This window comes from Trichosurus vulpecula, chromosome 1, assembly GCF_011100635.1.
Source record: "Trichosurus vulpecula isolate mTriVul1 chromosome 1, mTriVul1.pri, whole genome shotgun sequence".
NCBI lineage: Eukaryota > Metazoa > Chordata > Mammalia > Diprotodontia > Phalangeridae > Trichosurus > Trichosurus vulpecula.
In genome coordinates, this window is record NC_050573.1 from 482,225,179 (window position 1) to 482,247,631 (window position 22,453).

The following is a 22,453-nucleotide window of genomic DNA, read 5'->3' on the forward strand; positions in this document are numbered from 1 at the left end:
GGCCTTAGGTCATCTGGCAGCTCCCAGCCCCTCCCTCACCAGAAGCGGGACTTCCTATATCCCTCCCCAAGCTCCAGGTCCCACAGCGCCTTCAAGGCTTTTTCCCCTGAGGGAAATGCCTGCCTCCCCTGCTGGGACAAGGAGAGTGCATGTTCCATTCTCCATTTCAGATCTCATTCAAATTAAAGAAAAACTGGGGAGATACTCAGAAGATCCCACTAAGTTTACTGAGGGTTTTAGGGATCTATCCCTGCAATTTGAACTTTCTTGGTGTGATTTGCATATCCTTCTCTCTACCTGTTGTACCACTGAGGAGAAGAGGAGAATATGGGAACATGCTCAAAAATTTGGGGACAGTTTGGCTAGCAATAACCCCATAAAATACCCCCCAGGAACAGCTGCTGTTCCAACTAGTGACCCAGGATGGAATTATCAAAGGAGTGAGAATAGAGAAAAGAGAGACCATATGATAATTTGCCTGTTAGAAGCCCTAAGAACAGCATTTCAAAAGCAAATAAATTTTCAAAAAATTAGGGAAGTTACTCAGGGAGAAAAGGAAAACCCTGCTCTTTTCCAAGCCCGGCTACTAGAAGCTATTAAGAAGTATACAAATTTGGATCCTGATTCTATTGAAGGGGCGGCAATACTTAACATGTATTTCATTAATCAGTCTGCCCCAGATATTAGGAGGAAACTGCAGAAATTGGCAATGGGACCCCAAACACCTCAGGTCCAATTGCTGGAGACGGCCTTTGGAGTCTTCAACAATAGAGACCTGGTTGCAGCAGAGGAAAGAAAACGCAGGGAAAGAGCTAGAGACAGAGAACATGCTCAATTCTTGGCTGCTGCCATGGCCAGGAAAAGACCCAAGGAGTGCCCCTCCAGGGAGCCCCCTTGGAAGCCCATTGGCTTGGGCAGTGGAGAAACCTGCTTTCGATGCCACAAGGAGGGTCACTGGTCCAAGGAGTGCCCCTCTAGAGTGCCCCCCTGGAGGAAGCCCCCAGGATCCACGCCTCCGGGACTATGCCCAACATGTAACCAGGAGGGACACTGGAGGAAGGATTATCCCTGAGGTTGGAAAAGTGGTAGAGCCTCCTCCCAGTACCTTGTCCTCCAGTCTTCTCAAGACTCGGAAGGAGGGGAAAGCCTGGGGCTTGGCTGTGCTCCCACTTTCTCCACCTCTCTCGCGGAGCCCTGGGCAAAATCGAGGCAGAAGGTAAGGTTACCCACTTTATCACGGCTATGTTCTCTTGCTTTAACTAATTGCTCTAGCCCCACATGCCCCTCTACCCATCAGGTCATGGGCATCAAGGATCTGTTGTCTGAACACTCCTTCTCTGGCCCTGTCCCCTTGTTGGGAAGGGACCTGATGGTGAAATTGGGAAGCCAATTTTCTCTAGTTAAACCTCATAACTCCCTTTTCCCTCTGTTTCCCAGACCTCCCCATGTTCCCCCAGAGGTGTGGGAGAAGGTTGAGCCAATTATTTGGGACGAGGGAATTCCTGGGCAAGCTACTTCTGCCACCCCAGCCATAGTTCCCCTCCATAGCCTTCAATATCCAATTAAGCCCAAGGCTTGGGAGGGACTGCAACCATTAATTGGCACTCAAGGCCCTGACTCACTCCCTCTAGAGTGGGGCCCCTACCCAGCACAAACTTTTGGACTTTGAAAACTAAACTGACCACCACTCCAGCATTAGCTTTACCTAACCTAGAAAAACCTTTCACTCACTCTGCTGATGAAAGGAGAGGACAGGCTTTGGGAATCCTAACCCAGTCCTTAGGACTTGACTGCAAGCCCTGTTTTTCAAAACAATTAGATTCTCTGGCTGCTACAGCCACTCCAATTGAGGACTTGCTCTTAGACACCCCTGACCTAATTTGGATGTGCTACACACTCCTGAACCCCGAAGCAGTGTGGTACATAGATCAAGTGATTAGGGGAGCTAGGTATGAAATAGTCATCTTTAATTCCCACCAGGGATATTGTCCTTTCTCTGTACTCCTGTACTGTCTGTTTTGTTGTTTGCTTAACCTCCTTGCCAGGTTTGTCTCCTCCAGGCTCCAAGCCATCAAATTCCAGATGGCTGTGTACCCCTTGAACTGGACCCATCAAGCCAGCTTTACACCCCTTGCCAGCAGGAAGCAGTTTCAGAAGCTGAGATCTTCGTCCCTGACCCCAAAAGAATTTGGGTCCTATTTGTTTGAGGCAGGAATGATGAGGGCACAGCCTCTAGGAACCCCCTTGAATCTGGAATACAGTCTCTGGGAGCCCCCTTGAACTGTCCTTGAATCTTCCAACTGGATCTGGCCTTCCCCTAAGGCCACGAGCCTCACATTATCATTAGGCCCAAATCTCTACCTAGCCTCACCCTAAAGGGTGTCCAGCTACTTCCCCACCCTTGATATATCAGTATCCATGCCTTCAGCTACTTCCCATCCTTAATTCCATTCTCTAGATTCCTGGACTCTGACCCCACCTTATTCTCCTTAGACTTCCCCTCAAGACCCTCCCTAAACCCCTCCTCTAGTCACCCCAGACCACCCCTTGATCCCTCCTACAATCTTGGTGTATATAATCTCCATCTTGCCTCCATGAAGGTGCTCAGATTCAATCTAATTCAGTAGGTTGAATCTGGCCCGCTTGTGGAAACAGGCGTCACAAAGGGGGGGATTTCTTAAGACAGCCCATTATGGTGAATCCCTAACAAACTTTCTCTTTTCCCTTGGCTGAGAAGGCTTGAGTAGAATTCTTTTGGCAGGACCCGGTGCGTCAATATTTTGGGGTGTCCAGCACCTCTCAACCTAAAACCTCTTCAGAACCAGGAAAACTAAATTTAATTAACCATATTAGAAACAAAATCAACAAAAACCAATGTGATCATATCAGACACAGAAAATGATTTTCACAAAATATGACATCCATTTCTGTTTAAAAAACACAAACTAGCAAACATAGGAATAAATGGACCTTTCCTTAAATGATAAATCGTATTCACCTAAAACCAAGTGGTACCATTACATGTTACGGAGATTTATTCTAATCGTACCAATTTATTTATAAGATTAATATCCTTTCTAGTAAAATCAGGGGCAAAACAATGATGTCTACTGTCACCTCTTCTACCTGACATAGTACTAAAAACAAATGCTAACTATAGCAACAAGACAAAAAAAAGAAATTTAAGGAATAAGCAGAGTTAAAGAAACAGCAAAATTATCACTTTTTACAAATGACATACTGGTGCATTCAAAGAACCTTAAAGAGTAAATTTAAAAATTATTAACAATAACTTCAATAAATAATATCAACAAATAATAATAATAATAAGCAATAACTTCAGCAAACTTTCAGATATAAAGTAAATCCAAAAAAATCATTAGCACTTCTATATAGTGCCAACAAAATCCAACAGGAAGAGACAGAAAGAGAAATTCTATTTAAAATTACTATAGAATGTATAATATTAAGGAATCTACCTACCAAGGTACACACAAGAACAATATGCAAACAGTTCTTGCTTTACCTAAATGGACCATTCAGCAGACCTCTACTTAAAGTAGATTTTTACATAACACCGACCTGGGAAGGAGAGAGGCAGGCAAGGAGGAACCCAGTGTTCCCATGGAGGGAGGAGGCTGGCACACATTTCAAAGGCACATGGGGACTAGGGACAGAGAAGTGAAAGCAGGAGGAGAACACTGAGGGGCCCAGACCAGCCACATGGGGGCCTGGCTAGAACCAAGAGGCAAAACACACACAAGGGGCAGAAACTTGGGAGCCAGATGCAGACAGAAGAGGGCTAATGACATGAGGCCAAGGACATACGCATGGTAACCTGAATACAGATGTACAGAAAACACATGCAGAGTCCAGACACATTGGCAGGTGGGCAGAACAGGGCAAAAGGTCACCTCTCAGCTCTGCAGTCAGTGGTAGCAGTTTCTCCCCAGGCCATTCTGCTTTCCCTTGGAGGGTTTTTTTTTTAGTGGGAGTGTGGGGGAGGGAGGCTGTGGAGCTCTAAGCCAAGGGGCAGGAGCAGAGAGAAAAGACACAATGCTGTACAATAAAGTTAACATATATTTTGTTGTTGTTGAGATGCTTCATGACCCCATTTTAGTGTTTTCTTGGCAAAGATACTGGAGTGGTTTACCATTTTTCCTTCTAGACAGAATTCTATGGATGAGGAACAGAGGCAAACAGGGTTAAGTGACTTGCCCAGGGTCACACAGCTAGTAATTACCTGAGGCCAGTTTTGAACTCATAAAAATGAGTCTTCCTGATTCTAAGCCCAGTGCTCTATCCACTGTGCCATCAAGCTGCCCATAGGTGTTTTTTGGGGGGGGAATGAGGATTTCTTTCAGAATTCTTTGCATAAAGTCAAATTAGTGTAATGTGAATTATTTAAAGAAAGAATTGTATGTCACTACAATTAGGAACAACTGTTTACAGAAACAAAGAGATCTAAATACTTGGGAAAATGTTAATTAATTCATGGGTAAGATAAGTCAACATAATAAAAGATAGCACTACCTAAAATAATTTACTTATTCAATACCATACCAATTACACAACAGAACTAGAAAATAATAAAATTCATAGAGACAAAAAAGGTAAACAATTTTAAGGAAAAAAATTAAAAAAATAGAAATAAAAGGAGCTCAGCTATGCTAGATCTTAAAACTATACTAGAAAGCAGTAATTCCCACCCCACCCCCCAAAAAAACTGCATACTGGTTAAAAAAATAAAGAACGAGATCCGTGAAAAGGTTAGCTGTACAACATAAGTAAGCAAATGTCTGAACTAGTCCAGTATTACATAAACACAAAAAAATACAGCTTCTGAGGTAAGGATTCACTATTTTACAAAAAAAAAAAAATGCAGGAAAAATTAGACAGTGGCACAGAAGAAATTAGAACACCACCTCACATTTTATACCAAGATAATCTCAAAATAGATACATGATCCAAATATAAAAGGTTAAATTATAAACAAATTAGAGAAACATGGGAAAAAATACCTTTTAAGAGCTATGAATAGAAGAAAAGCTCATAATCAAATAAGGGATAATTTTTTGAACAAATGCAATAAAGCTAAGGTTAAAAAAGAAATAATTGGGGAAAAACTTTTGCAGCTAACTTCTCTAATAAAGCTTCATTTCTAAGATACATAAAGAACTATGAATCTTTACAAGAAAAAAAGCCATTCCCCAACTGATAAATGGTCAAAAGACATAGTTGGTCCTCAAGGGAAGAAACTCAAGGTATCTATAGCTACATGTAAAAAATGCTCCAAATCACTACTAATTAAAGAAATCTAAATTAAAGCAATTCTGAGATGCTACCTCACATCTATCAAACTAGCCAAAATGACAAAAAAGAATATGAACCTAGCCTGGCCATAATGTATAATTTTTCTAAAATGTTATAACTTACTTGTTAATATTTCATTTTTTTGCATTAACATTCATTAAAGATCTTGTTGGCTAGTTTTTTCTTCACCCTTATTTCTCCCTGGTTTAGAGAGTGAGACTATATTTGTATCATAAAAAGATTATAAGGGTGCCTTTTTTTAATGATTGCAATCTGTTTTCGTAGCATTGGAATTAATTTTTCTATCAACATCTGATAGAATTCTCTTGTGAAACCAGTTGGTCTTGGAGCATTTTTCTTTAGAAGCACATTTATGGCTTAGTCAATGTATTTTGCTGATACTAGGTTATTTAAACAGTTGATTTCTTCTTTTGTTAATTTGAGTATTTTATATTTTTGTTAATCATTCATCCATCTTATCTAAGTTACCAGCTCATTAGCATAAAATTGGAGAAAGACTTGTTGATAATTTCCTTTATTTCTTCTTCAGTTATTGTGCGTTCTTTTTCATTTTTGATTGGGACAATTTGGTTTTCTTGTCTCTCTCAACCCCTCTATCCCATCTTCCCCATCCCCCCATCCCTGTGTTTTCTCTAAGTTAGCTAATTGCTCCAAGTTCATCAATTCAATGGCCTTTTTTCTTTCAATTTTCTTACACCTCTTCTTTCATTTGCAGATTTCTACTTTGTTATTTAGTTGGGAGATACTCATTTGTTGTTCAATTTTTTTTTAATTGTTCCATGTATTGATTCATTCTTTGCCTCTTTTGTTGATGAAAGCATTTAGAGATAGAAATTTTCCTCCTGGAACTGTTAGTTGTCTCCCATACTGCTTTTGGCCTGTTGACTCATTACTACCATGTTCTTTGATGAAATTCCTGTAATTTGTTCTCTGGCCTACCATCAGTTCTTTAGAATCACGTTACTCCAATTACTGTTTAATTCTTTCTTTAAAGCCCTTTGCTGAATGTGATTGCATTGTGATCACTAAATGATATGTTCAGTATTTTTGCTTCTTTACATTTTTTGGTCAGGTCTTTATGCCTTGACAAATGGCCAATTTTTGTAAAGATGGCATGTAGAGCCTGGCAGTAAACAGATAGATTTATATTCCCTTTCAGCAAGTACCAGATACCCCTCTCTGATTTTCCTAAAGTTCTCTTCAGTTCCTCAACTTCTTTCTTATTTAGCTTTTGGTTAGATTTGTCTAAATCTAAATGGATACATTAAGACTCTCCCACTATTATAGTTTATCTACTTCTCCCTCTAACTTGATTAACTTTTCCTTTAAGTTTTTAGATACTACGTTATTAGGTGTATATATGTGAGGTATTGATAGTGATTTGTTATGTATGTCTTTCTTCAGACAGAATATGATTTCCCTGTTTATCTTTTTACCATTTTTATATTTACTATAGTCTCATCTGAAAATCATACATAAGAGATTTTGTCCTAGCCTACAAAGTAAAAGTAAGTATCACAAAGAAAGCAATGGAAAAGTATGTGGCAGATATAAGCAGGCTACAACATGTAACCAATGAAAAATTCCAACAATGAGGAGTAAAGGATGTCATCAAGGATTCCTATGGTATGAAGAGAAGAAGGGGCAGTCAAGCGGCAAGACCAAAAGATGACTCCACTGGTACTCTCATGATGTCAAGAAAAAGTAAGGCTCCTAGCATATTGATTAGATTTCCTCTGGTGAATTTTTGGCAGAATATAGACAAAAGTTGACCAGGATAGGCAAGAATTGATGGGTTTCAATTTGCATTACTCAAGGGAACTCCCATTAGATAACAGATCTATTTGTATATCTGAGTGAGTATACTATAAGAAAAAAGCAGGGAATCCTAGATAGAAGTCAAAACTCAGATTTGATTTTTAATCCCAAATCCAACCCTTGACCTTGGTCAAGAAATTTGACATATCTGAGCCTGATTTCTTATACGTTAAATGATCTGCCTTGCTTACAAGATTAATGTGTCAATAATATAATAATAGCTGACATTAATACGGCCCTTTAAGTTTTACATAGTGCTTAACATGTATTATTTCATTTAAGCTGCCTATAACCTCAGAAATAAGTTACTTCAAGTTATTACTGTTCTCATTTCACAGATGAGAAAGTCTAGTCTTAAAAGGTTAAGTTACCTTCCGATGGTCATATAAGTACGAAATGTTGGAGGTGGACTTTGAACCAAAGTTTCTCTTGACTCTAAGTCCCGAGCCTTTGCTGCCACCAATAAGGGGTAAAAATACATTGTGCTATTGCTGCTTTTGTCATTGTTGTAACTGACAATAACATAATAATAATGTTAGTGAAAGGGTTATAAGGTAGGAATGAGTATGATAAGGAACTTTAAAAAACATGAAGAAAAAATGTTATTACAAGTATAAGAGTGAAAAAGATGTATTGGTGGGATAGGACCAGGCTTCCTGTTTCCCAGAAATAAGAATTTGTTTTCCCTAAAAGACAACAAAGCTGTCCTTACACCTTTCCATTGAAACAGCTTTCTGGTCACCTAATGGGCTTAAAAAGTCTCACCCATAGAGAGTTGAGGCCCCTCCGATTAGGTAAATATCTGTAAAAAACAGGAATCACCATACTCTGCCCAGATGACCAGATGTATTTCCATATGCTGTGGGACAGAGGGAGGAGAGGAGCAAGTCAAGAGAAACTAAGTGCTACTGTATTGTTGCTGGATTAGGGTAAACCAAACCTCCATTTCTTAATTATTTAATTATTTGCAAGTGACCAATTTTGTCCCAATATCAACCCTGAACAAACAGAGTACTGGTGTTAGGCTTACCCCAAACATCTAGTCATAGTGCAACAATAACAAATAACAGGTAGACAGCCTAACTCCTAATATTACCAGTATGCTCTCACTAGTAGAGGATTTAAGACTGTCCACCTGTTATCCAATATTCTCAAAATGTGACCAGCTGTTTGGTAGACTAACGTGTTGGGTGGACCTCCTGTGGTGAATTTATGGTTAGGACATGACAAGAGCTGCACAAATGGGCAGGCATAGATGAGTTAAAACCTGCATTAGTGGAAGGAATGTACAAATCGATGAGCTTACAGATCAATTTGAATATTTGAGTAATACTAATAAAATGCTAGATAATGTGACAGCAATGTTTAAAGCCCAAACAATATTGATAGGACAGAAGAATAATGTGACCTAAATGAAATAAAAATCACTTGGCTCAATGGCAGTCATTGAAAAAATTAATACACAATTTTTAAAATCAGAGTCTAAACAAACTAGATAATGAAACATTAAATTTTGCTACATGGATTGCAAAATATAATGAAATAAACACCAATCAAAAATGTTTTGCAATTTCCAACTTAAAATATAACTTTGAGGATATACTAATATAAATGAGTTAGAAAAAAAAAGCCATCTTACCTTATTATTCTTTTCCAGTCAGACCTCAATTAAAATGGCAGTTCCATTTGGAGGCATCACACTTTAAGATATTCTGAATAACTTTCAGAAGAAAATGATGAAAATGATCATAGGTCTATCTCAAATAAGCTGCAAAAAAAAAAAAAATTTTCGTTGGACTTTGTCAACCTGAAGAAGGAGGCTAATGGCATACATAGGGGTAATAGCTTACTCACTTCAATATGTCAATAGTTCTGTGCCTTAGTAGATGGCATTCATGACTTGCTGTGGCCAAAATAAATTCATCCCCTGATGGTCAACCTTCTGGTGATGAGCATCTCCAAACATTGCTACAATGGTCCTTGGACAACAGGAAAAGAGGACATCACCATGTTCATACTTAAAAGTTTTCTAGCTTAGTAGGTAAGACATGTCAGGGTATATACTACCCTAGCATAAATTCTGAGAACCCAAAGGACACCTCTATGCCATAAACTGGCACTGGCATAGGACTTTAGTTGAGGAGTAAGAATAATAATGATGGTTGACCATGCCCCCTGTGGAAAGTGTAAGGTGGCTACATCTACACTTGTTAGACAGCAGTTTGTCTAAAAAGATTTCTGAGGATCAGTGGACTACCAGGTGAATCATCAATATAATACAGCAACCAAAAAAGCTAATGTGAACTTGTAGTATAGATTCCAGGGATAAGGAGGTAAAAGTCCTGCTATACCCTATCAATTTATCATTCAAACAAGCATCTTGTTAAGTTATCACTATGTGCCAGAAACTCAGGGTCCAAAGACAAAAATGAAATGAAACTTACCCTCAAAGAACGTATGTTTTATTAAAGGAAACAACATTTACACTTATAAATAAGTACGATATATATATATAAGGTAAAAAGAAGGTAATTTTGTCAGTGAGAGGCACTAGCATCTAGGAGAATCAGGACAGGCTTTATGTAGACAGTGGCCCTTGAGCTAAAGTCTGAAGGAAGCCAGGTGGAGGTATGGACAAAGTGCATTCCAGGTATGAGAGACAGCCTGTGCAAAGGTGCAGAAACTGGAAACAGAATGACATGTGAGGGTCAGCAAGTAGACTGGGTGAGTAGAACATAAATTATATGAAAGGTAAAATATGCAATACGGTTCCATGGGTCACATGAACAAGATAGAAGAGTAAACATTTTCTCTAATCCTCAAGACCTCTCAAACCTCTCCAAAACATTAATCATGTGCCAAACATAAAGCAACTTCAGTTGCCTCCATGGTTTAGGGCATCCCAAATCCAAATAAGATTTTAGAAAACCAAAAACCCATTCAGCACCATCTCTACCCACCCCCACCTCTCAGACTACCAGCAATGAGGCTGTACTAGCCAACCCAAGGACCAACAGGCTTAAAAACAAGGCCATCCCTACACCCCACCCCCTCCTGCTTTCCACTGCTTTGGAGACCCCAGGCTCTAGGTTGCAGGAGTTTGCCTTGGCTACAACAGATAACCAGTGTGGCTACAAGCCTTAAAAAACAACACCATAGCACAGATCCTGTCAGTACTAGGGAAGACAACAAGCCCCCGCAGCACCAGTGTGGCAGCTATCTGAACTGCTGACAGAGTAGTAAGGAACAAAAGGAGTGGGAGAGGACACCAGAGCAAGACACCATGGGGAAGGCACCACTCCACTAAACCTGAGGAAAAGAACCCACGATCCAGCTGGGGCTAGTTCTGACCACCTAAAAGTCAGCTGGAGAAGAGACCTAGGCTGGTAAACTTCATTGCCAGCATGGGCCAAGTCCAAAAGGGATCTAACCTCCAAGGAAGCCACCACCATTGGAGGGGACACAGTCAGAAAGTGGATAGGGGAAAAAATGAATGAAATTGCCAAAGATCTCGGGAAAAACAAAACTCAAAAACATTGAACATAAGCAAATAAGTCAACAGTGAAAATATTTAACAATAGAAGTAAATATGGCCTCCAGATCTAATAAATGATGATAAAGCATCTATGAATACTGCAAATCAAAGGAAAATTATCCAACACTTGATGAAGCAGAGGAGGACTCTGTAAAATGTGATGGGAACACGGAACCCGACACACTGCTCAGGTAGTTCAAAAGAGAATGAGACAAGAATTTCTATCCAGCACAGCAAAAATGATGGACAGAACAGAAAAACTGGAATCTGCACATCACAAGTCTCAAGAAGAAACAAAAGAGGGAACAATAGTTTGGGAATGCAAATACACAGAAGAGTGATCTAGAAGGGAAGCAAAAAAATAGTAACACTAAAAGAAAATGTGTTCAATAGGCAAGCAAAACCTGTTGATCTCAAAGACACAATGCACAGAGATAACCTAAGGATCATAGGTCTCCTGAAGATATTAGAGTACAAAAAACCTTAATACCATTAGGCAGGAAATATTAGAAAGGAACTACCCAAAATGTCTGAACATAGAAAAGAAAATGAAATATTAAAAGAATTCATAAATCACCTTCATAAAAAAAAGAAAAGTCTGCAAACTCCCAGACATATAAGGATTAAATTTACCAAATCAGGAGAAAAATTTTCAGATTGCAAAATAAAGGAAATTCAAATAACACAAGACTATTCCGCACCATAGAAAACATGGAAGGGAATAGAATAATATGTTCTGAAGAGCAATGGAGCCCAGTATGACCTATCCTGCAAATCCGTCCTTAATCATACCTTGTCACAAGAGGAAATGGATTAGACATATGGTAAGAAATAACTGATGGACAGCCTGTATACTCCACTAGAGGACTAAAGGAAAGCCCCTAACATGCTGAGTGGGCCCTGTGTGGAATACCTTGGGAAAGCCATGATAAGCTGAGAAGGTAAGGATGGGCTGTGATCTGCATTCTTGGAGGGAGTGCCCACATGGAGGAGATACAGATCCATCCACATACAAAAAAAAAAATTCTATGAGGATAACAGAAGAAACAATAATTTTTCAGATGTTACTCCTTAACTTCAACACAAGGAGTTCATGAAAAGTTAAGAAGTGACATAACGATTTGTGTTGGTAAGCAAAATGGGCTCTTAGCACTTAGTTCAACCAAGTGCCCTTGAAAAGTTTGGCTTTTGTTTCCTTTGAGTAATTCAGTGTATTTCATTGAGTCTTACTAAGTGCTAAGCCCCAGGCTCTAACCCCTATTCGGTGTTAACCTAACCTACATGGATGTGAACCTCCCAGGGTCCTAAGGGGAGGTGCTAACTCAAGAGCCAATCATAGAGGAGCCTAAGTTCTGGTCATTCAGATGACATTTGATGACATCTGAAATGTGATAAGAAGAGAAAACAGAGCCATTTGCACAGGGCTCTCTCTTGGTGGTGCACAATGATGCGGAGACTCCGGGCAGCTGTAGCTAAGAGCCCTCCAGCTCGTAAACCCGGATGCTGGGACTTTGTTAAACTCTGGTAACTATGTATTGGGATTTGAATTAGACAAGGTCTGTTGATGTTTGTACTTAGTTTGTATTTTGCTCTGAAGCTCAGGGTGCTATTTTTTCCCCTGAACTAAGTGAATGATATTTGTATGCTGAATTAAAGTAAGCTTGTCAACCCCTTAACATTGCTTTCCTTACTAAAGCAGATCAAAAGAACCTGCGCTTTTTGCAGCGTGCTCGTAGTGTTCTTGTTGTTGGGCTTGTGTTGGTCTTTCACTCCCACAACAGCTGCTAGCTGGATTGTTGAAACACGATTGTAAAAAATAATACTGTGATTCAAGAGTAAAGAAGTAGTTTCGAGGTAAGAAAAGTAAGGGGATAGTAGTACTCTGTTTCTATACCACTTTTAAGCATTTGTGCTCAGGGCCCAGCATTCTCCAGTCTGTAAAATTCACATATTTACTTCAATCACTCCTCAAAAGTTGAAGTGAAAGAAAAAGGTGTCTGCCATCAGATAAAAAAAATTCTGGCCATACTTAAGGGATGAAAATATAGTTAAAGCCACAGTCAAGCTCTTGCCACTCATGCTGGTTATTATTTTCCACGGTCCTAAAGAACAAGGAGTAGCACGGAAAATCCTAAATGTCAAACTATTTGAACATAGTTTCAATCAATTGGATGAATTTCTGTTAGTGATTTACTTAATTATATTTATTTAGTCAAATAAAGGGATTCTTCAAGCAAATGTGATATACAGAATCTGGATTTTAAAAATTATTAATTTAGGAAGAAAAATAATTTGTATATGCCAGAATATCAAAGTTAAGAAATTTTCAGATTGGAACTTAATTTAGACATTATTAGGTGTACTGGAGAAATGAGATGTTATTTTTATTTTATTCAACTAATTTGTTTAGATTAACAGAATTACAGGTGGTGTTTATTACATATTACATTTTGCAGGGATAATTGATCAAATACCTGGTAATGTTAAAAGTGCAATATCAAACCTAAAGAAGTAAACATTACACACATAAAATTTGATTATAAAATAGATCACAAAAAGAACATGTAAATAAACTAACGAAGAGGCACAATTGCTTCTCACTATGTTTGTCTCAGTTAGTTTGAGTACTAATTCCTGTAAATGTTCAATGCTTATGTCCCTGCTTCAACTGATGAGTCCTGACCATCAACTTCATTAGGTTTGCATACCTCAGACTGATTTTAATTTAAAAAACACAATATCTTTACCTGGAATCCATCCTCTGAGGGTCTCCATTTGTCTGAATGTTGCGATCTATTCTATAGCCTTCCCGAGCCAGATGCTGATAGACTATCTGATACTGCAGAATATCTATTTTCAAAGGGTAGAGTGATATCAATGACAGCAGCACTGTAGTTCTTATTATCTAAGATTACTAAGTCTGGTCTTACGGCCTCTCCTAGTCTTGGAATTGTTTAATTTGCCCAAATCTCAGTTTTGGGGTTTGTTTTTTTCTGGCACTTTGATGGTTTCAACTCAGTTGAGGACTACAGTGGTAGAGTACACGTAGGAGAATTTCATTTGATGCCCCACATCAATGCTTCAGAGTCAAATCTCCTGGCTCCATACAATGGGACACAGCAGTCTGGCTCTGTGAAGGAAGTGCCAGACCACAAATCAGGTAAAAATTCCCATATAAAAAAAAAAAATTGAGGCCAAAGCCATCGAGGTGATGGGATATATTTTAGCCTGAAAAGGTTTGCTGAGTAGCTGCTGTTCAAAATAATATCTTAGGCCATATTTCAAATTCCTCTCCACTCCTTCTAGAGCCAACAGCCAAGACACCATATTTTATTCTCCATTCAATTGAGATTGTAGCTGACAATTGTCAGTAGGCTACTCATAACTGGGACCAGATGTTAGGAGCTACTGTGTCTTTGTATCCAAATTATCCTTCCACAGACCCATTTAAATAAATGGCGAGGTCTTCCAGTTGAGGGTTATATTTAATTAAGTTCCTCACTACATATCATTAGGAATACAGTGAGACAGTTGGCCCAGCCTGGCTGATGCCACCTGGTACCAGCTGGTGATTGATAACAACTAGTACAATTAGTGGTAGTAGGTTCACCCTCCCTAGACCCTCTATTTTATAGGGGAGATCCAAGGACTCAATGTGGCTCTTTGAGGGAGGTGTAGCCATCTCCTGGTATCTTTTAAATTGTTCTGTCTAAGGGCACTCTTGTGGACCGCACCACTCTTAAGATGGAATGATATATATGCGGGCTAAGAAAATAAGATTTACTGTGTCTGTTTTCTGACAAAGAGCCAAATTAGACTTGTCCATTACGTCTAAGTCTGTAGTCATATTAGTTATTGCATCCTTCACAGAATTTGCAGGTGGAACCCCATGGGAATTCCAAGGTAAGAACAGGTGTTAGACATCCCTGAAATCCCCTCACTTTGAATTTGGAATTGTATGAGGAATACCTTCTTCTTCTGGTCATCAGTCAATAAGGTTGCACATTTGATCTCATTAAAACATATTAGGCAACCTCACTTACACTGTTCAGCATTTTAGTCAGGCAGCCAAGGATGTCAGCAACTATGGCTAAATTATCTGCATATGCTAGGACATTAATTCTTCTACTATAAAAATCATACTCTAATCCTGTATGTATGTTCCTGTAAATATCAGGGCATGTATTATCAGTTCTAGTGTTATTAAAAATTATGGGCCAAAGAGGGTAGCCTTGCCTCACCCTGGCTGGATGTTAATGCCTGGTATAAGGCTGTACAGACAGAGTTTGTGCTGTCCTGGCAGAGTCTTTCCATAACGTTAATCACCTCTTCACGCAAACCAGCCCACTTTAGTGCTAACAATATCCTTTTGTGTGGAATGAACCAAATGCATTGGTTGGAGTGAGCCAGGACACCCCATACATTTTCCCTTTACGTTTGGCTTCATCCAATATGAACTGCAATAAATAACTGCCGGCTGCAGCCATCAGTAGACATGAAGTCCTTTTGATTCCTGAGGATGCATTCATTTCTTATCCTCTAATCAATGAGTCTTTTAGTCAGGGTGGAAGCACAGACCTTATCCATGGAGACCCCAGGAAATAGGTCTCCAACTGGATGATTCATTCCTATCACCTTTTCTGTAAATTTAAATAGTCATAGATGACTGCCACTCTGGGAAATAACTGTACTGATAAATTAACAATTGTAGTTAAAATATGCTCCTCGGGATCAATCTTCTTCCAGATCCAATATTTTATTTCATCCAATCTTGGGGCTGGATACAGACATTTTAATTAATCACATACCCCAAATGGAGTAAATGGATCACAAAATGGGCTCCTTAAGTCAGCAGGAGTATCATGCTTCACAATTAAAGCATACATGATTTATAGGAGGGATGGCACTGGGCTTGAATACTTTTTAAAAAGTATTCATACAATGTCACCCTGTAGATCTGGAATATCAAGGCCTCATGAGTTACCTATCTGCAAGCAGGTGGGTGATTAGCTCTATACAGTTTCCACAACCAGGAAGCTCATGTTTTAAATTATTAGTAATAGCACAAAACGGATTTGACCAGAAATGAGGAGAGGGTGGGTATTTTTGCTGTATGTAATTCAATTAACCTCTCAGGGTCTCAGTTTTCTTATCTGCAAAATCAAGAGTTTAAATTACTATTAAGATCATTCCTTCCTATTCTAAAATCCTGCTAGCTATGGTAAAAATCAACCATTTATTTACTTTACAGAACTTTGCCTCATGGGTAGTTTTTTTTTTTCCAGAATACACCTATTCCATAAGCATGAGATATCATTATCTAAAAAGAAGCTTCTTTAACAAACATGTGCTACAGAAGAGAATGCCAAGAATATTTCGTATGGTAGCTAGTCCCATATTAAAAATTGATTACACCTCAATCATGGATAATTGAGAAATTACTATGTTTTAACAATAGCTAATAATAGCCATTTATATAGCACTTTAAAGTTTGCAAAGCACTTTACAATTATTACCTCATTTTAACCTCTCAACAACCTAGAAAGTCGCTCCTATCATTACCATCCCTACCTTATGGATGAGGAAACTGAGTCAGAGAGAGGTTGCGACTTGCCCAGGATCACACGGCTAGTAAGGGTCCTAGGCAAAATTTGAACTTGTCTTCCTGGCTCCAGCATTCTATCCTGCACTCATAGTGGTGGTAGTACCAATAGTGCCACCTAGTGGCTCATATCACATTAAAATAAGAAACCATGTTTGGTATAAAAATGTCTCCAGGATATCTAAGGTTAGAAAGAAAACAAGGCAGGCTTGCACAACATACAGCCCACAGGCCCATTAGTGGCCCGCCAAAGGATTTCAGGCGGCCCATGAAAAATGCAGAAGACGTAAAACACGCCTGCACAACATACCTCGGGCCGCTTTGGCAGGCTGCAAGTGGCCCACAAGCTATATGTTATGCAGGCCTGAAATAAGGCTTCAGTTAAAGGTTGTTGTTATTCTTTGTTCTTTGTTCTCCAAGAGTACTATGACATCAGGAAGGTGATGCCCTGACTTGCAAGTGATTGGATTTAAGTGAGGGAGGGCTATGCAAAGTCACCATCCTCACTCTCTCCTTGGGAGACACCTGGGTCCAGTGGCAAGATATAGATCAAGACAACCTGAGATGGCCCAGGATGTAGGGGGAGACCTTGACCTTTTTAAGTTGAGATCTTTCTTAGGTCTCAGTTTGACTGAGGCAATGCCCATTCAGCCTAGGCAAGGAATGAGGCAAAGAATGACCTCTTATACCTAGTTTAAAAAAAAAAAAACAAACCAATCTGGGAGGGGAAGACCCTCAGGATTTCTGGCCAAAACAGAAACAATTACAAACTTACACTCACTTGGAGCCATCAGGGCCCAAACAATGACCAAGTGAGGCTTGGGCTGGGATCTATCCTTGGCCAATCAACGAGAACCACAATGATTTGTGTTTAAGGCATGGTCCTTAAGAAAGAAACCTAGCCCTTCAGTTAAAGAAAGCCACAGTAGAGTACCTAAATACTTAAGTTAGAAAACCGTTACCACAAGAATGATTGGCCTTGCGGCTAGAAATATCGGAAAAATTTCAGAAACTGCAAGTCTACTGTAAAATCAAAAAGGTGGAAAGGTAGGTTCCATATATACCAAAATAGTCATAGCAGCATTTTTTTTTATAACAAAAAGCTAGGAAAAATAAGATGTCCATAATTTAGGAAACGACTAAAACAAATTAGGGTACTATCTGAAGTCCCAGAACACTGCAGATCTTCCTAGAATGCTTTTTGTTAGAAGTTTGAAATATCCTTTAAAGGATATAAAGCTATATAGGAGATGATGGTGTAGTGAAAGTAATAAGCCTATTAAAAACGTGAATTATTTCTGCTACGATTATTGAATCTTCAACACTTAAAGTGTTATGAGTTGTACCAACTTAACTTTAAATAATTTAAAAGACTGTATTTAAGGGTAACCACCATTAATGGGGGAAATAAGCCCACTTCACAGTATGAAAGCTCAAGCAAGGCAATTTCCAAATGTTACTATGAACTATCTAACATTTTCACATGAAGTAATTTGTTATCTTCATGGCCTCAATGAGGATGGTATCTCAAAGATAAAGTGTCTCCCATCTATTATTAAAGACTTCCTGAAAGCTATAAAAGCAGAAACATTCTGAAAATATGTATCAAGCAAGTAATAAAACAAAGATGTATATCCTCCAAAGGTCCACTGTGATAGAAGAGATCCAACTCAGAGACCAAGTTAAAGAGTTACTTGTAGATAAGGAATTCCAGATGCTCCTGTTTGCAGATGATATTATGCTAATTACTTCAAGTCCCATAACACTGCAAATCCTCCTAGAGATCTGTAATTACTCAAAGAAATCTGATCTAACCACCTATCCTGGAAAGAGCTAATGGATGAAGACTGTCTATTGCCCAGATTTCATTATGCATCTGGATGATACCCTATAGAGTGTGTCCAACAGTATGTTTTGTCTGAAACATCAGGCCACAAACTTAAAGGAGAAGAGAACAGGGTGGACTGTTTTTTTTTGGAAACTGCAAAACTCTTTTACTGACAGCAAGCTTTTCACGAAATTAAAGGACCATCTTTTTAATACTACCATTTTATCAGTGTGGTTATAAGGCAGCAAGACCATGAACACTACTGGCTCTGAAAAATTAAAATGAGTTTCACACAGAAGTCAACTAACATCAAGAGTAGTGTGAGCATGCTGCAACATAAAACATGGAATTCCAAAGAACAAGAATAAATGTCGTCAAGGAATTGTAGGACAGGAAGACAGGATGGTCACATGACAAAAGCAAAGTGAAGCTCCACTGATTCCCTGTGGCAAATTGGATAGGCTATCAGCTTCAGTGTCATAACAGCTAGTGTTTATGTAACATTTTAAGGTTTGCAAAGCATACCCAAATCAAAGAAATCTCAAGTCCATTTCAGTATTTATCTCACAGTAACTAAATTCCAATAAATCTGGGTATTTCTCAAGAAACCTGGATTGTAAATTGCGGTTCCTGGCAAACTCAAGGCTCTTCACAAATTGGGCCTTTAAAAAACAAATCTTGAATGGTATTTCTGTAATGCATTGACAAAACAATATTTAGATTTGCAATTTTATAGGGTGCTACTAAATGTATCAAGCCCCAGAACACTATAATACCTCAGTGGAGTCTAGTGAGTGTTCTAGCCACATACATACAGACAAACTTAATGGAAGTTACCTGTTATCTAGATTATAACAATCTTGATGGTTAGGTTATCAAATTAGTCCAACAATGGACTTTTCTTGGGTAGGTTATATAAATGGGACAATACGATGGTCCTAGAATTGAGGGAAAGACAAGGTTGAATCACATGGAAAATTGCATGTTTTCAGGTATCCTAAACTGTTCTGACGCATAAGTCTGTCTCTAACATCACTGTTATCAAAATGATACAACGTGAATCAGAAGAATTACAAACAATTCTTGAGTCAAACAAGTAGCCAAAGGGCAATGGAAAGACTAACGTAAGTCTAACATAGGTTGTAAAATATTACAGCTATAATCAACACTAGAAGTGGCATAAAAGACATCATGAAGGAAACATATGAACAGAAAAAGAGGTGGACTAATCATGTAGTAAAAGTGAAGGATAACAAAATCCCAAATGCTGAAAATAGAGGATGGCTTTCAACACATCTTACATGGGTTTTATTGGTAAAATATGGCTAAGAATTACAGGGAATAAGAAGATAAGGAAGAAACCTGAACTGATAGAAGAGTATTTATAGCAAAGAAATCAGGCAACCAAAAGTACTCACTCCAAGAATTCAAAAAGCCTTCATCATAATGCTTACCTCCTTATTAAAGAATAATGACTCACTCCAAATAACACAGCTTACCAAAATAGCAATCTGTGGCAAAGTTAATTGGAATTTAACTTTCCCAACCATTTCTCCTCCCCAGCGAGCCCAAGGTTTCTATCTGGTATACTAATTATAATAATCTGACATTTACTCTTGAAGTTTGCAGAAGCCATCAGCTACCAAGTGTCTTAAGTGGCTTTAAACGAGGTCTTCACCCACTATAACACGTGCTGGGTCGGGATGTTGTCTCCTGCTGCGAAGCAGATTTATAGTTCAGCAACTTGCCTTTGACCACGCCCACGGCCTCAAGAGACTGGCCAAAAGCAGGTTACATCCCTAAAAGCCTGGTTTTTTGTAGGGGGAGGAGAGGGATAAGAAGAAAACTTTAGAGAACGAATTTTAATTGTAGAATAAAAGTCGTCTTCAAGACATGTGCAATTTGTGTGTGCAAACGATGGGTGCAAACTATGCAATTTGTTGCCTCCTACGAACGTTACATGAAGATCGCCAATTTTTCACAAAACAGAATGAAAAATGAAAACAAAAATCTGTCAACATAAACAAATCACTACCCATGAGATCAACTATTCGTATCCCAAAAGAAAAGATGAATTAAAATGTTTTACCCATGGAGTCCTAAGTGTTTTAAGTAATGTCTCCCAGCCCTACTAACACCTCTCAAACCCGAAATCACTTCACTCCCAGGGCAGAAACCAAGGAGAAAGAACCTATTTGTCAGGAATTGAGCTAGAGACATCCTAAACTTGCCCTGGTCTTTTTCATGCCCTAAGAAAATGGGGGCAGTGCAGCCATCCCAACCCCCCAGGCCTCGGGGGCCTCCTCCCACTGCCCCCACCCCGCGCTGCGCCACCTCCATTAGCGCAGCCGAGGGGAGGGGGAGGCACCCGCTGAGGAGGAGCTGGGGGAGAACCGGGTATACTGGGAGGGCGTGGACCACATACCCCTCGGCTGGAGACACTAGGTGACCCCCTGACCCAGCAGCCGGGGCAGGGCGGGGCGGGGGCGGAGCCATCTCCAGCCACCTCCCCTCCCCCCTTATCTCCCATCCCCAGGGGCCCCAGAGGGGCAGGCCCGAGCCTCCGACCTCCGGCCTCTAAGCTCGCACCCCACCCTCCACCCGAGAAGCCCCTCGGCCAGCCGGAGGGAGGGTGGGCAACGGCCCAGAGGCTAGGAGGTGGGGGGGAGGGAGTCGGAGAGGAGGAGGAAGAGGAGGAGCCCCCGCCAAGGCCGCCGCCTTAGCTGCGGAGCCCCGGGCGCCCCCCAGAGGGCACGGGGTGTTGCCCCAGCTATGGGTTCTCCCTCCCTGCTCCCCCAGCGTTGCCCGGGGCGACGGCGGGCGCGCGGAAATGCACCTACCTAGAACCTGACAAGCAGGAGCCCCTCAGACCCGGAGCCGTCAGTCACCTCCCCGCATCACGGGGACCTCTGCAGCCAATGGGAACCGCCGCCCCGACCCGCTCAGGCCAATCCCGTCGTACTCCGGTCTCTGGGCTCCCTCGAGTCCGGAGCCAATGGGTGCAGGCGAAGGCGGGAAGCCTTGCCCCTCTCCCAGCCCCGGCCTCCGCCTCCGCTTCCCTGGAGGCGGGTGCGGCCGATTGGCCGAGGCCCGGGAGGGGGCGGGGACTGGGTCGCGGTGGGCTCTCGGAGAGAGGGCCGGAGGGCATGGGTGGGGCGCCCCTTGGAGAAGGTGGGGAACAGGGCCGGGGCTACCGCGAGCCTGGACTGGAAGCCGGGCATAGGAGTGCCCAGCTTTCCCGCTCCATCAGCTTGACCAAGTTGGGTCTTGGGGTCAAAGATCTGGAAGGCACCCCACTTCTTACACATGAGGAGACTAAGGCCTAGAGAAGGGGCAGGACTTGCCCAGGGTCACACAGGTTTAGAAGTGGCCGAGCCAAGTTGTGAACCCAGGTCAAAGGTCTCCAAATCCAGCCCTCTTTCCAGGACTCTAAGGATGTGGGGTCTGGCCAGTGGTACCCCAGAAAACTGCAGTAGCCCAGGGACGCTTAGGCCAAAGGCAAGGGAAGTCCAGCAGGTGGACTAATGCCCGAAGGGCACATTGTACCTTAACCTCAACCCCCACCCCCGATTCCACGAGGGAAGATCATATGATTTACACTGGAAAAAGATTTAAAAGCGCTTCTAGTTCAGCCCTCTAATTTTACAGAGAAGGGCCAGAAACATCAAGTTATTTATATAAACTCATACAGAAAGCAATGTGAGAGCAAGGATTCAAACCAAATCCCCGCTGCCTCCAAAATACATCTCTCTGATGCTGTTGAAGAGGGAATGCTAAATTTGAGGATAGGTGGTTCCTGCTCCCAAAAAGTACCTTAAATGAGGGCTTGCTATCTGAGAGCATCTAAACTAGGCCATCTAAACTCTGTAGGCAAGCCTGAACTAAGGGAGAAGTAAGATAAGCAGGGGAGAGAAGTTAAATGAACAACAGTTCGACAGAGCAAAGGTAATAAAAGGCATTATGTGAAAGTCATATAATATAATCTATTCAAAGACAATTCTCCTAGGCTCCTGGGAGAGTACAATTTTTAAAGCATTTTGTTTTAAGTTAGGCAACACCAAGTTCTAGCAGATCTTTCAAAAAATGTCCCTTGCCCCCTCTGCCCTTCTCCCTGAGAAAACAGAAGAAAATCAAGCTGTGTATTTTAATTCCAAGGCAATTGTGCTTTTTGGCCACTATTGTAAGTCCTAAAAAAGGAGAAAAAGTAAATTTGGAGCTTATTTAAACTGCAAAGACATCTAAGCAAATTTTGACTTGAAGTCCAGAATAATATGAATAGAAAATGAGAACACAGGAAACCATCAGTTTTCTGTTTTGAAATTTTCTTGGTCATTCC

At 40.5% G+C, this 22,453-nt stretch overlaps 1 protein-coding gene across 3 annotated transcripts in view; it reads right to left on the reverse strand.

The window, feature by feature from the left end:
- FER (FER tyrosine kinase) overlaps positions 1 to 21,002 on the reverse strand; it is a 272,528-nt gene extending 251,526 nt beyond the window's left edge. For 2 of the 3 annotated variants that reach the window (XM_036738466.1, XM_036738482.1), the window contains exons 1-3: positions 20,958 to 21,002; positions 9,007 to 9,131; positions 8,792 to 8,920 (exon numbers count right to left, since the gene is read on the reverse strand). The gene's annotated coding sequence lies outside the window, so the exon portion shown is untranslated. The remainder of the gene's footprint in view (positions 1 to 8,791; positions 8,921 to 9,006; positions 9,132 to 20,957) is intronic. The other variant, XM_036738474.1, reaches the window with a different exon arrangement.
- Between the last annotated feature and the right edge of the window lie 1,451 nt (positions 21,003 to 22,453).